At 38.1% G+C, this 14,655-nt stretch overlaps 1 protein-coding gene across 28 annotated transcripts in view; it reads left to right on the forward strand.

Moving 5' to 3' along the window:
• The window catches only part of PEAK1 (pseudopodium enriched atypical kinase 1), a 337,872-nt gene that overhangs the window by 168,167 nt on the left and 155,050 nt on the right, over positions 1-14,655 (forward strand). Inside the window, exon 6 of one of the 28 annotated variants that reach the window (XM_055418075.2) lies at positions 4,032-4,086. The exons of the other annotated variants lie outside the window; for them this stretch is intronic. The gene's annotated coding sequence lies outside the window, so the exon portion shown is untranslated. The remainder of the gene's footprint in view (positions 1-4,031; positions 4,087-14,655) is intronic. 28 annotated transcript variants of the gene reach the window in all.

Here is a 14,655-nt window from a genome sequence, read left to right on the forward strand (position 1 = left end):
TGCGGGAGACCTGGGTTCAATCCCTGGGTTGGGAAGATCCCCTGGAGAAGGGAATGGCAACCCACTCCAGTATTCTGGCCTGGAGAATTCCATGGACTGTATAGTCCATGGGGTTGCAAAGAGTGGGACACGACTGAGTGACTTTCACAAGATACTATTTTTCTTTTGCAACATCAATTTTATTCTGTTGGTACTTTCTCATTGTTCTGATTGTGTTCTTAAAGTAGTAGTTATTATTTAATAGAAAAGATACTTGAAGATGATATCATTAGACCCACATTTATCTGAGATAGAGACAGAGGACAGAGAAGGGAAACATAGGTGAGGAAGAAATGCAAAACTGTCCTGTTTACCCAGCTCTCCTCCCTTAAAGTCTTATCTGCCTTTCTCTTTATCCTAAGAAAATTCTTCATTGATTTTCAGTCTCAGTAAATGATACTGTTACTAAAAACAAAAATAGTAGTGAATTTGGAGACCAGTTCATCTTGAATTTTTATTTTATATTGGAGCATAGTTTATTAACAGTTTAGTTTCAGCTGTACAGCAAAGTGATTCAGTTACACATATGTATGTATCTATTCTTTTTCAGGTTATTTTCCCATTTATGTTATTACAGAATATTGATCAGAGTTTCCTGTGCTATAGTACATCCTTGTTGGTTATCTGTTTCAATACAGTAGTGGCATACATTTTCTGTTAAATTCATTGATAGTCTTTTTCAAAAAGTTCTTATTCTAATTGTAGAAAGCTTCCCTGATAGCTAAGTTGGTAAAGAATCCATCTGCAATGCAGGAGATCCCGGTTCAATTCCTGGGATGGGAAGATCTACTGGAGAAGGGATAGGCTACCCACTCCAGTATTCTAGGGCTTCCCTTGTGGCTCAGCTGGTAAAGAATCTGCCCGCAATGCAGGAGACCTGGGTTCAATCCCTGGGTTAGGAAGATCCCCTGAAGAAGAGAAAGGTGAAATAGTTTTTCATGTCTTTTGCCCATTTTTTAATTGATTGTTTTAACTGTTGAGTTCTGAGGGTCCTTAAGTATTCTTACCCACTCCAGTATTCTGGCCTGGAGAATTCCATGGACTGAACAGGCCATGGGGTTGCAAAGAGTCCTACAGGACTGAGCACTTTCACTAAATACATTAACGTATTATCAAGGTTTAAGATGATAAAACTTTTCAAGACTCAACATATTAAAGACATCAGTTCAGTTCAGTTCTGTCACTCAGTCGTGTCCAACTCTCTGCGACCCATGAAGCACAGCATGCCAGGCCTCCCTGTCCATCACCAACTCCCGGAGTTTACCCAAACTCATGTCCATCGAGTCGGTGATGCCATCCAGCCATCTCATCCTCTGTCATCCCCTTCTACTCCTGCCCCCAATCCCTCCCAGCATCAGGGTCTTTTCCAGTGAGTCAACTCTTCGCATGAGGTGGCCAGAGTATTGGAGTTTCAGCTTTAGCATCAGTCCTTCCAGTGAACACCCAGGACTGATCTCCTTTAGAATGGACTGGTTGGATCTCCTCGCAGTCCAAGGGACTCTCAAGAGTCTTCTCCAACACCACGGTTCAAAAGCATCAATTCTTCGGAGATAAGCTTTCTTCACAGTCCAACTCTCACATCCATACATGACCACAGGAAAAACCATAGCCTTGACTAGACGGACCTTTCTTGGTAAAGTAATGTCTCTGCTTTTTAATATGCTATCTAGGTTGGTCATAACTTTCCTTCCAAGGAGTAAGCATCTTTTAATTTCATGGCTGCAGTCAGCATCCGCAGTGATTTTGGAGCCCAAAAAAATAAAGTTTGACACTGTTTCCACTGTTTCCCCATCTATTTCCCATGAAGTGATGGGACCAGATGCCATGATCTTAGCTTTCTGAATGTTGAGCTTCAAGCCAACCTTTTCACTCTCCTCTTTCACTTTCATCAGGAGGCTTTTGAGTTCCTCTTCACTTTCTACCATAAGAGTGGTGTCTTCTGCATATCTGAGGTTATTGATATTTCTCCCAGCAATTTGGATTCAAGCTTGTGCTTCTTCCAGCCCAGCATTTCTCATGACGTACTCTGTGTATAAGTTAAATAAGCAGGGTGACAATATGCAGCCTTGACATACTCCTTTTCCTATTTGGAACCAGTCTGTTGTTTCATGTCCAGTTCTAACTGTTGCTTCCTGACCTGCATATAGGTTTGTCAAGAGGCAGGTCAGGTGGTCTGGTATTCCCATCTCTTTCAGAATTTTCTACAGTTTACGCTGTATATTGTCACCTTGCTTATTTAACTTATATGCAGAGTACATCATGAAGAACGCTGGGCTGGAAGAAGCACAAGCTGGAATCAAGATTGCTGGGAGAAATATCAATAATCTCAGATATGCAGATGACACTACCCTTATGGCAGAAAGTGAAGAGGAACTCAAAAGCCTCTTGATGAAAGTGAAAGAGGAGAGTGAAAAGGTTGGCTTGAAGCTCAACATTCAGAAAACTAAGATCATGGCATCTGGTCCCATCACTTCATGGGAAATAAATGGAAAAACAGTGGAAACAGTGTCAGACTTCATTTTTTGGGGCTCCAAAATCACTGCAGATGCTGATTGCAGCCATGAAATTAAAAGACGCTTACTCCTTGGAAGGAAAGTTATGACCAACCTTGATAATATATTAAAAAGCAGAGACATTACTTTGCCAACAAAGGTCCATCTTGTCAAGGCTATGGTTTTTCCCGTGGTCATGTATGGATGTGAGAGTTGGACTGTGAAGAAAGCTGATCACCGAAGAATTGATGCTTTTGAACTGTGGTGTTGGAGAAGACTCTTGAGAGTCCCTTATACCGCAAGGAGATCCAACCAGTCCATTCTAAGGGAGATCAGTCCTGGGTGTTCATTGGAAGGACTGATGCTAAAGCTGAAACTGCAGTACTTTGGCCACCTCATGTGACGAGTTGACTCACTGGAAAAGACTCTGATGCTGGGAAAGGTTGGGGGCGGGAGGAGTAGGGGACGACAGAGAATGAGATGGCTGGATGGCATCACCGACTCTGTGGACATGAGTTTGAGTGAACTCCGGGAGTTGGTGATGGATAGGGAGGCCTGGCGTGCTGTGATTCATGGGGTCGCGGAGAGTCGGACACGACTGAGCGACTGAACTGAACTGAACTCACGGTGATCCACACAGTCAAAGGCTTTGGCATAGTCAATAAAGCAGAAATCAGTTCTCCCTAAATTGATGTGTAGGCTTAAGTCAACTAAAATCCTGGCAAATTTTTTAAAATTTATGTGAAAAGGCAAAGAAATTTGAACAGCTAAAATGACTTTGAAAAAGAAGGAAAATGGAAGGAACCACTCTACCTGATTGCAAAACTTATATGGCCACAGTACTCAAGACTGGTATTAGCAGTAGGATAGACATATAAATCGGTAACAGAATAGATAACCCAGAAATAGCCCCACACAAGTATATCCAGCTGACTTTTTTTTTTTTTTAATGAAAGTGTAAAGGCAATTCAGTGGAGAATGGACTGTCTTTTATCAAGTAGTGCAGGAGCAACATGGCACTAGTGGTAAAGAATCCTCCTGTCTTATACAGGAGACACAAGAGGCAGGCTCATTGCTGGGTCAGAAAGATCTCCTTTAGTAGGAAATGGCACCCCACTCCAGTATTCTTGCCTGGAAAATTCCATAGGCAGAGGAGCCTTGTGGGCTACAGTCCATGGGACTGCAAAGAGTTGAACATGACTGAGCAACTGAGCACAATTGAATATTCATAGAAAAAAAAAAAAGCCTAATTTTCACCCAAATTCTCACCTTATACAAAAATTAACTTAAAGTGAATCATAGATTTAAATGTAAAACTAGGAAACTTTTTAGAAGTTTTATGTAAGAGAAAATCTTTTTTTGTTTGTTTTTAATTGGGGTAAAATTGCTTTACAATGTTGTGTTGGTTTCTGCCATACAACAACACAAATCATCTGTATTTATGCATATATCACCTCCCTCTTGAGTTTATCCCTCTCCTCCTCCATCCCACCCCTCTAGGTCATCACAGAGCACCAGGATGGGCTCCCTGTGAGAAAATCTTCAGGATCTGGAGGTTAGTGAAGAATAGTTAGAACAGCAAAGTACAACCATAAAATAAGAAAACTGGATAAGTCAGACTTGATCAAAATTTAATACTCTTGCTCTGTAGAAGACCTCATTAAAAGGATGAGAAGACAAAAGAGTCATATGTAGAATGCTTAAGGACCCTCAAAACTCAACAGTTAAAACAATCGATTCAAAAATGGGCAAAAGACATGAAGAACTACTTCACCAAAGAGGATATACTCTTAATAGCACTGGCAGAGAAGCGCATTGAAAAGATATTCAATATCACTTGCTATTAGGGAAATGAAAATTAATTCCATGATGAGTTATCACTGTATACCTGTTAGAGTAGCCAAAATAAAAAATAATAACAATGCTTAATACCAATGAGGATACAAAGAAACTAGATCTTTCATATATTACTGGTAGGAATATAAAACGGAACAGACACTGGAAAATAATTTGATAGTTTCTTTTAAAACTAAATGTACACTTACCATATGACCCAGCAATCCCACTGTTGGGCATTAAACCCAGTAAAATGAGAACTTAGGTTCACAAAAAAACATGTACCTTATTGTTCATACCAGCTTTATTTGTAATAGCCGCGGATTGTACCAAGCAACATGTCCTACAATAGGTAAATGGCTAAACAAACTGGTACATCCATACTATGGAGTACAATATCAGCAATGAAAAGGAATGATCTACTGATATATATCACAGCTTGGATGGTTCTCAAGGACATAAGGCCACATGATGTGTGATTCCATTTATATGACATTCTCAAAATGACACAGTTATGATGATAGAGAACAGACAGTTGTTGCCAGGGATTTGGGAAGATTGAGTGGTAGGTGGGTGGGTGTGACTATAAAGAGATAGAACCAAGGGATATCTTTGCAGTGATGGAATAGTTTGTATCTTGATTGTGGTGATAGAGTAATCTACATGTGTCATGAAATGACATTGAATACACATACATTGTACCCATGTCAGTTTCCTGGTTTTTATATTATATTTATACAAGATGTGACTATTGGGGCAAACTTTCAAGGGTAAATGGGGCTTCTCTGTACTATCTTCGCAACTTCCAGTAACTCTTCTGTTTCAAAATAAAATGTTAAAAAAAAAACCCTATTTTAATTAATATGTATGGTCCAGAAAATTCAGTCCTGTAAAATGCAACGTTTTGCTACTTGTGGATTAGTGAAATGACTAGGGTGACCTATACTAGAACCTGGTTAGAAGCTCTGAGGGTGTGGCTTTGAGCTCAAAATCTACCTCCACCCCCAACCTCCCCATCCCATCTGGTGGCAGTTGTCTGCTTTGGTTTTAATATTGCCAAGGGCATTTCTAGGTCTTATGGCTGGCTGGTGGACTCCCAGGACAATCCCATTGATTCAAAGAATCTCTCAGTTAACAACTGTTTCATGAGCCACGTCTAGGGAGATTGATCCAAGAAAGTACTAGGGGTGCTGAGATCTATCCTCCTGCTTCCTTGGGCTCCTGGGAGGGATTGCTGGCTATTTTTTTACCAAGTTCTCTCTCCCCTCCATGTTATCATACTATCCCTCTTCCACCATAGGAACTATAAACAGCCTTATTTGAGAACAAGGGTTGAATCAACTGCTAAGTGCATATTATCCAAACATGTATATGATAAAATGTTCCCCTTTTGGTAACAGTTTTCAGTCCAAAGTTTAGTGTATCTTGTGTTTCTGAGATTTTACTTATGAAGAGTGTTTCATGTTCTTTGTAAAAAGCTGTTGATCCAAGCTTCAAGTAATATGAGGAAAAGTAAAAGAAGGACCAGAAAAGTTATGTTATCCTTGCTTTCTAAACTAAAGGGCATAAAATTCAAAATGATCCTGCTGATTCTTTTGGAAAGAAAATTAAGTGATCATCTGGCTTATACCCCTACCTTATAGTGGAACGATCCACATATCTGACTGATGGGGTAACTTCATGCCATTTTACATACTGACTTCATTCATTCATTTCATCACACATTTACTTGGGGAAAATAGTATTTGCAATAGATAAAAAATTTTAATTTACTTTGTGCTAACATTAAGTTTAAGTGATTTGGCTGTAAACATGTCACTATGGAGGGTACATGGGATACAAAGAAAAGTAGATGCAGGTACCGGCATCTGTCTCTCTAACAGAGCAGACAAACATGTAAGTAGCAGTGTTCAAGAGATTAATGGGAATATGAGGACAGAGCTGTGACAGTGCTTTTTCTGTTTGGGAAGGGTGAGGAAAGACTTCCTAAAGCACAAATGAATCCTGCTGAATGTTACTGGTTAATAGGATTTTACTGCCAGGAAACAAGCTAGAGGAAAAGAGCATTCCTGTTCTAGGCGAAAGGAATAACATGTGTAGAGATATACTTACCTCCTTTAGAAGAAAAAAAGACATAGACTCTTAAAGTTGAAGAGGTTATCCAAGATATTTTATTTTGACATCCTTACATTATATAAAATTAAATGGAAGCTCTTGAAGGCAAATCTATTTATCCAGTATGTCTCAGAAATTACAGTATCACTTGAAATATTCTTTCAAACTATGTAGTTCAAAATGCATTTTGGTCAGATATTACTCTATTCCACAAAAGAAGGTTCTTCCTCATGTTTTCTTTGTTTAGAAATCTGCTTTACTTTCAAGCTAAAATGTAATTAGGTATTATTTCTATTGCTCTTAAAATTTTTTGTTATTAAAAATTCTAAGAATTCAGAAAAATTCAGAATACTATTAAAAACATTATTATCTTACCACCAAGATTAATTGAATGCTAACATTTTCCCATTTTTTTTAAAAAAAGAAATAAAACAATTTAGGAACAATTGAAATCCTCTTTGCATCTTTCTCCAATCTTTTTCTTGTCATCCTTTTCTGGAGAAGATGCTGTGAGGTTGGTGAATATATATTCTTATGTATGTACCCATAACGGAGAAGGCAATGGCAAGCCACTCCAGTACCCTTGCCTAGAAAATCCCATGGATGGAGGAGCCTGGTAGGCTGCAGTCCGTGGGGTCGCTAAGGGTCGGACTCGACTGAGCGACTTCACTTTCACTTTTCACACATTGGAGAAGGAAATGGCAACCCACTCCAGTGTTCTTGCCTGGAGAATCCCAGGGACGGGGGAGCCTGGTGGGCTTCCGTCTGTGGGGTCACACAGAGTCGGACACGACTGAAGTGACTTAGCAGCAGCAGCAGCAGCAGCATGTACCCATAAACAACATGAAATGTAAATAATGATATACTAGATGTACTTTTTCCATCTTTCATGATGTGTGATGCTCATTTAAATGCATTTTTTTCATATGAACTCAAACTAAAACATAGCACAGGTGAGTAGGCAACATACTATAGTCAATAGTAGAGATTTCTCATGCCTCTCCTGCCTTCCAAGATGGCCTACACTCTGTCTATGGAGTGTTTTTCTTTAAATAAACCTTCTTTCACTTAAAAAAATAGTGGGGATTTGCTGTTGTGTTATGACTTTGTCCTCCTGTGTTCTCTTCTTGATACCTAAAATACCACTGTCTTCTAGTTAATTCTGCATTGAGTTTTGGAAGAATGTAATTCTTTCATTCTGTAGGTTTTCAAATGTATTTTTAAAGACTTTTGTTGGGAAAACCGTTATTTCTGTGGGCTTATATCTCTCACATTAGCTCTTTTAATTCTTTACCACTGAGATCATTGTAGCAGAAATACTCTGTAGTAGAGTCAGATGACCGAGAAATGACTATACCATGTGGTAGAAAGCCTCCCTTCACACATGTATTGCTGGCAAGACAACATTACTAGGTAGTAAGAAGTCAGTCATCATGTGTGGGAAGAGTTAGCCTCTGAAAATGCCATGACAAGACAATCCAGAAAGAGGACGTTTATTTGAACTTCTACAAGAGCTTAGAAGTCCTTTCACCAAGGACCTGGCCATGGCATAAGGGATGATAGAGGAAGAGATAGAAATATTATTGTGAAAAAAAAGATGGCTGTGGGTGTTGAGAACACATTTTTTACCCTTTGATTCTTTGTACCAAGTGTAATTAGCAGTAAATGTTTTAAGTTAATGACAGTCAGCTAGGATACCACTAAACATATGTGGCAGTTGAAGAGCATGATAAATACAAAGCGTCTCCTTGTTTCTGTTACCTTCTCATAAGGGTGAGAAACTAGAAATCTGCACAAATGCTGTACTAGGCAAGCCAGTTAGTCCTGGCCTCACTGGTGTTCTAATTCTGAATTAACGGTCCCCAAGCAGTAGCAACAGAATAATGGGGGGGGGGATTAGTTTTTATCATTCCAGCTTGTACATTTTGAAAATTAACAATTCTGGCATATGGTCACAGGAGAGCTTATCTAAAAATACCAAATTGTAGAAATGAAAGGAAACACTCATTCCCTAAGAAACTCATTCTTCTTGGAGTCAGGCCCAGCTTTTGTTTCCTTCTGTTGGTTTGACATATATAGGAAGGAAAACGTGAAACGTTCTGGTACTTTAGAACTCTCTGATGTTAAATAATGAGCCATTGTATAACTAGTGCTAGAGTACAGGTGAGTTTCACATGGGAATGTTTATAAGGAAACAAGACGCAGATTTTGTGTGTGTTTGTGTGTGTACGTATATATGTGTGTGTGTGTATATGATCAATTGATTTTTTACAAGGTTAAGAAGCAGTTCAATGAAGAAAAATTAATCTTTCCAACAAATGATACTGGAACAGTAGAAACAAAGCCAAAAAAACCGCAAAAGCTCTGGCCTCATAACTCAACATAGGCCTTGAAGATAAATGAAAGAGAGGTGATGATAAGAATTTCACTGTATAGAAATGAAGTAATAAAACTCCCATGAGAACAGAAACATCTAAATGGTAGAAGGAATAGTTGGAAGAAAAGTTTAATCTTTTGAGTGAGAAGCATTATGTATTGTAGGAAATGTGTATATGTTATAGCTAAATATTCATTTAACCCACTAGCTTATTAAGCATGCTACTATTCACAGAGCAATCTGTGTTAGATTGGAGGGGAATTATAAAGACCCTTTGAGGGACTCATATATAAACAATAACAGAACATGATAAGTGCTATCATAGTGGTGCCAGAGAAGCTCGGAGGAAAGGATTGGCTAATTTGTACACTCACCCTGAATGGGCTTCCTTTGCTAACCCACTGAGCGCTGAGTACACTAAAGAATATTAGTTGATCCACTGTCCTTTTGAGTACTTTGGGAAATTGTTCATTTGATAGCTAAAATCCAATCAGGGATCTCTTCCATCTGGTGCAATTTGAATCATGATAGTTACCTCAGGCTGAAAGAATAGACAAAGTGAAGGAACCTGATGTGGTTTCCCTTTATTCTTCCTTTGAACTGTCATTTGATCACTTTTAAGCAGGTATTCTTTCCCTTGCCTCTGGTTCTGTACAGTGTCTATCACACAAGGAAAGCAGCAAAGGAATTTTTTAAAGACTGCCAAAACTCTGTAGAAATGAAAGAATTTTTTTTTTTTTTTTTTACGTAAAGGAGTCTCTGTGATACTCTATGAACAGACAAAAGGAAAGTTGGAGTTGCATGTGATCACTTTGGCCAACCTTTTGTGGATTTTCTAATGCACATTCTCATCTCTTTGAAGATTGCAACTTGTACTCACACTTTCCTGAAAGCAAGTACTACTTTTATTCTCCCATAGTCTCTGTCACATAGCAAGAGCGTTGGTGGAAATTGCTTTTCCATAAAAAGAACTGTGCCACCTACTCTTCAAATGCCACTGATTAAGAAAATCATTGATTGATTTTCCCTAGGGAATAAATTAGGCTTTCCCCTGAGAGTGAAAAAAATAAATAATGGGATATAAAGAATGAAGTTTGCTGTGTGTTATGGGGGAAATGTTTATGCAGTTGCCATGGAAATACCATGTAGGCATTTAAACCAGGAGCTTATGATATCTCTGTATTTGCCAAATATAAATCAGATATGAGTTGCATTCATTATTTTTCTTGGCTCACATTTAGTCTGACATGTGTGGTTATGTAAAATATGCTCCTTCTTTAGCATATTTGCTTAATATTTGCAGGAAATGTATAATACAAGGGGCTGCCATGTTTTAAGATCGTATAATTAAGGCATAGAATTAAAACTAAGGGAAGCAATTCTCAGCAAATGATTCCTAAAAACAAATAGTAACAATCAGAGTGCTTGAGGCTGGATTTTCCTGTGACATTCATAATTAACAGAGCTAATTAATTTTTTCTTAATGAAACATTTACAATATTGGACCTGATTAGTGCTAGCTAATTGTTTGTGAGTAATGTCAGATGCCAAAAATGCACAATTTAAGACTTTATTCTTATTTTAATGTATGTGTTTCTGAATTATTACACTTTTCTGTCGCACGACATCAGTTAGCCTTCAATTTCATGCCTTATAAGGGAGGCATGATACAAATCTATAGAGAGGGCATATATAAATTTTGAAGCTACAGAGAATTTGATAAATTTTTCAGTGCTTGAACTTTTTTTTTTACTTATTCCAAAGATAATACAGATGATGCAAACTTTACCAGAAGCCACTGCCTCTTATGAGGCACACAAACCAGAACAATAGGAAAACCTAAAAATGATTAGAATATGCTTCATTCATGGAAAATGGGGTGTTACCCAGTTAATTCTAATAACTCATCTTTTTATGTCAATTTTGCTACCCATTTCATAGCCCATAAGTTTATTATTTCCTCACTTAGATTTCCTCTAAGATATCATGTGCTTTGTAAACAGATAGCCTAGAGGCCTAATGTCTTATTAAAACAGTAATTGCTTATATGGTCCAATAAATATAATAGTAATTTAATGAGGCCAAATAGTTGCACAGATGGAGCAGTAGGAGAGGGCTAATCAGGTCAAGTTTTTCAGAGGAAGTAACTATTGAGTCAAAATTCAAAGATCTTTCTGAGGGCATTTTAACTATATATCAACAATTTTTTAAATATGTACATATACACCTGTAAAATTTAAGGAGAAAAGATGTTTGCAAAGATTTAATTAGAAGTGTATTAGTCTCTCTCTGTGTGTATGTGTGTATATATATATATGTACACACACACACATATTGGCTGCATTGTGTACAGCATGCTGTGGGATCTTAGTTCCCCAACCAGGGGTTGAACCATGCCCCCAACAGTGAAAACACAGAATCTTAACCTCTGAACCACCAGGGAAGTGTCCCCCAAAATATTTTCTAATTTCCTCTAAATATCCCTCTTTGAATCATAGATTGTTTAGACAGTTTCCAGGTATTTGGGTATTTTCCTATTATCCTTCTGTTTTTAATTTCCTTTTTTTATGAGCAGAGAACATTCTTGATTGCTATTCTTTTAAATTTCTTAAGATTTCTTTCATGACCTAGGATATGGTATAATGGATATGATAAATGTTTCATATAAAATTGAATAGAATGTATATGCTGCCTTTGTTGGATAAATATCTATACATGTCAGTTAGATTCAATTGGTTGATGGCCTTGTTTAGGTCTTCTATTTTCATTGCTGTTTGTTCACTGTTGTTTACTGAGAGAGAAATGCTGAGATTACCAAATGTAATTGTAATTTATCTGTTTGTTTCTCCTTTCAGATCTGTCAGTTGTTGCTTCATGCATTTTGAATCTCTCTTGTTAGGTGCATACATATTTAAAATTGCTATGTCTTCTTGGAGAATTGACGTTTTTTGGTATATAAGGTTACTCTTCGTTCCTGTTAATTTTCTTTACCCTGAAGTCTACTTTGATAATATAACCACTCCAGCTTTATGTTTATTATTGGCTTCATGTCTATCTATCTTAAAAAAAAATAAAAAGTTTAATCTACCTGTAAAATTATATTTGAAGTGTGTTTCTTGTAAATACCAAATAATTGAGTCATGATTTTCCATATCCGTTCTGATAATCTCTTTAATGTGTATACTATTTGCAGGTAATGTAATTGACATATTTTTATTTTATTTATTTGTTTTTGGCTGCACTAAGTCTTGGTTACTGTGTGTGGGCTTTCTCTAGTTACAGTGAGTGGGGACTACTGTCTAGTTGCTGTGCGTGGGCTTCTAACTGTGGCAGCTTCTCTTGTTGTAGAGCACAGGCTCAGTAGCTGTGGTGTATGGGATTAGTTGCTCCATAGCGGGTGATCTTCCCCAACTAGGAATCAAACCTGTGTCCCCTGTATTGGCAGGTGGATTTTTATCCACTGTACCACCAGGAAAGTCCTTCTCGTTGCTCTTGTTATTGTTCAGTCAGTCACGTCCGACTCTTTGTGACCCCATGGACTGCAAGCATGCCAAGCTTCCCTTTCCTTCACTATCTCCCGGAGTTTGCTCAAACTCATGTCCATTGAGTTTGTGATGCCATCCAACCATCTTTCCTCTGTCGCCCCCTTTTCCTCCTGCCCTAATCTTTTCCAGCATCAGGGTCTTTTCCAATGAGTCAGCTCTTTGCATCAGGTGGACAGAGTATTGGCATTTCAACTTCAGCATCAGTCTTTCCAATGAATATTTAAGGTTGATTTCCTTTAGGATTGATCTCCTTGCAGTCCAAGGGACTGTCTTCGTCAACACCACACTTCAAAAGTATCAATTTGTGGTCTCTCAGTCTCCTTTATCGGAGAAGGCAACGGCAAGCCACTCCAGTACTCTTGCCTAGAAAATCCCATGGATGGAGGAGCCTGGTAGGCTGCAGTCCGTGGGGTTGCTAAGGGTCGGACAAGACTGAGCGACTTCACTTTCACTTTTCACTTTCACACATTGGAGAAGGAAATGGCAACCCACTCCAGTGTTCTTGCCTGGAGAATCCCAGGGACGGGGGACCCTGGTGGGCTTCCGTCTATGGGGTCACACAGAGTCGGACACGACTGAAGTGACTTAGCAGCAGCGGCGGCAGCAGCAGTCTCCTTTATGGTCCAACTTTCACATCCGTACATGACTAGTGGAAAAACCACAGCTTTGGCTAGATGGACCTTTGTCAGCAAAATGATGTCTCTGCTTTTTAATATGCTGTCTAGGTTTGTCAGCTTTTCTTCCAAGGAGCAAGCATCTTTTAATTTCATGGTTGCAGTCACCAACTGCAATGCTTTTGGAGTGCAAGAAAATAAAGTCTGTCACTGTTTCCATTATTTCCCAATCTATTTGCCTTGAAGTGACAGGACTGGATGCCATGATCTTCATTTCTTGAATGTTACGTTTTAAGCCAACTTTTTAACTTACCTCTTTCACCTTCATCAGGAGGCTCCTTAGTTCTTCTTCACTTTCTGCCATAAGGGTGGTGTCATCTGCATACCTGAGGTTATTGATATTTCTCCTGGCAGTCTTGATTCCAGCTTGTGCTTCATCCAGCCTGGCATTTTGCATGATGTACCTTACTCTATGTATAAGTTAAATAAGCAGGGTGGCAATATACAGCCTTGACGTATTCCTTTTCCAATTTTGAACCAGTCCATTTTTCCATGTCCAGTTCTGTTGCTTCTTGACCTGCATACAGATTTCTCAGGAGGCAGGAAAAGTAGTTTGATATTCCCATCTTTCAGAATTTTCCAGTTTGTTGTGATCCACACAGTCAAAGGCTTTAGCATAGTCAATGAAGCAGAATTAGATGTTTTTCTGGAATTCTCTTGCTTTTTCTATGATCCAATGGATGTTGGCAATTTGATCTCTGGTTCCTCTGCCTTTTCTAAATCCATCTTATACATCTGGAAGTTCTTGTTTCACTACTGTTGAAGTTCTTGTTCCACTACTAGGAAAGTCCTAATTTACATATTTCAGTTTAGGTGTACTATTTATTTTCTGTTTGTTCTTTTTTTTTTTTTAATATTGTTTTCTCTTTCCTGACTAATTTGAACATTTTCTGTTATTCTGCTTAACTTACCTATTATGTGTTTTGCTCTATGTCTTTGTAGACACTCTAAGGATTACAATGTACATACTAAACCTTGTACAATCTACTAAGAATCAATATTTTACTATTTCAAGTAAAATGTAGAAATCTTATCACCATAAAAATGACTTCATCTTTGCCCCCTTTAGGTTACGTTTCTTATATATTACACTACATGCATTGAAAACTCTTACCAGACCATATAATTTTTTGCTTTCAGGTGTCAAACAAGGAATTCAAGAGGAAAGAATAGTCTGTTATGTTTATCTAGATATTTACAGTTTCTCTTCCTCATTCTTTATTCCTAATCTTCCAAACTTCATACTGATAGCTTCCCTCTGAACAACAGAAAAACCAATTATTTTATAGCATGTCTGCTGGCAACCTTTTCTCTTGTTCTCATTCATCTAAAGCATCTATATCTGACCTTTACACCTGAAGGACATTTTTGTTGAATGTAGAATCCTTAGTTGATGGTTCAGTTCTTTCAAGGCTTTAAAAATAATGTGCTACTTCCTGTTACTATTCTCCACTATTTCTGGTGAGAAATCTTAAGTCATTCTGGTTGATTCCCTAAAAGTATTGTTTTTCTTCGGCTAGTTTCTACTTTTGTTTCTTAGTTTTCATCAAGTGTGATTATGATATCCCGGGTTTGGA

This window comes from Moschus berezovskii, chromosome 21 (assembly GCF_049115385.1).
Source record: "Moschus berezovskii isolate FMDL1 chromosome 21, NW_MosBer_1.0, whole genome shotgun sequence".
Taxonomy (NCBI): Eukaryota; Metazoa; Chordata; class Mammalia; order Artiodactyla; family Moschidae; genus Moschus; species Moschus berezovskii.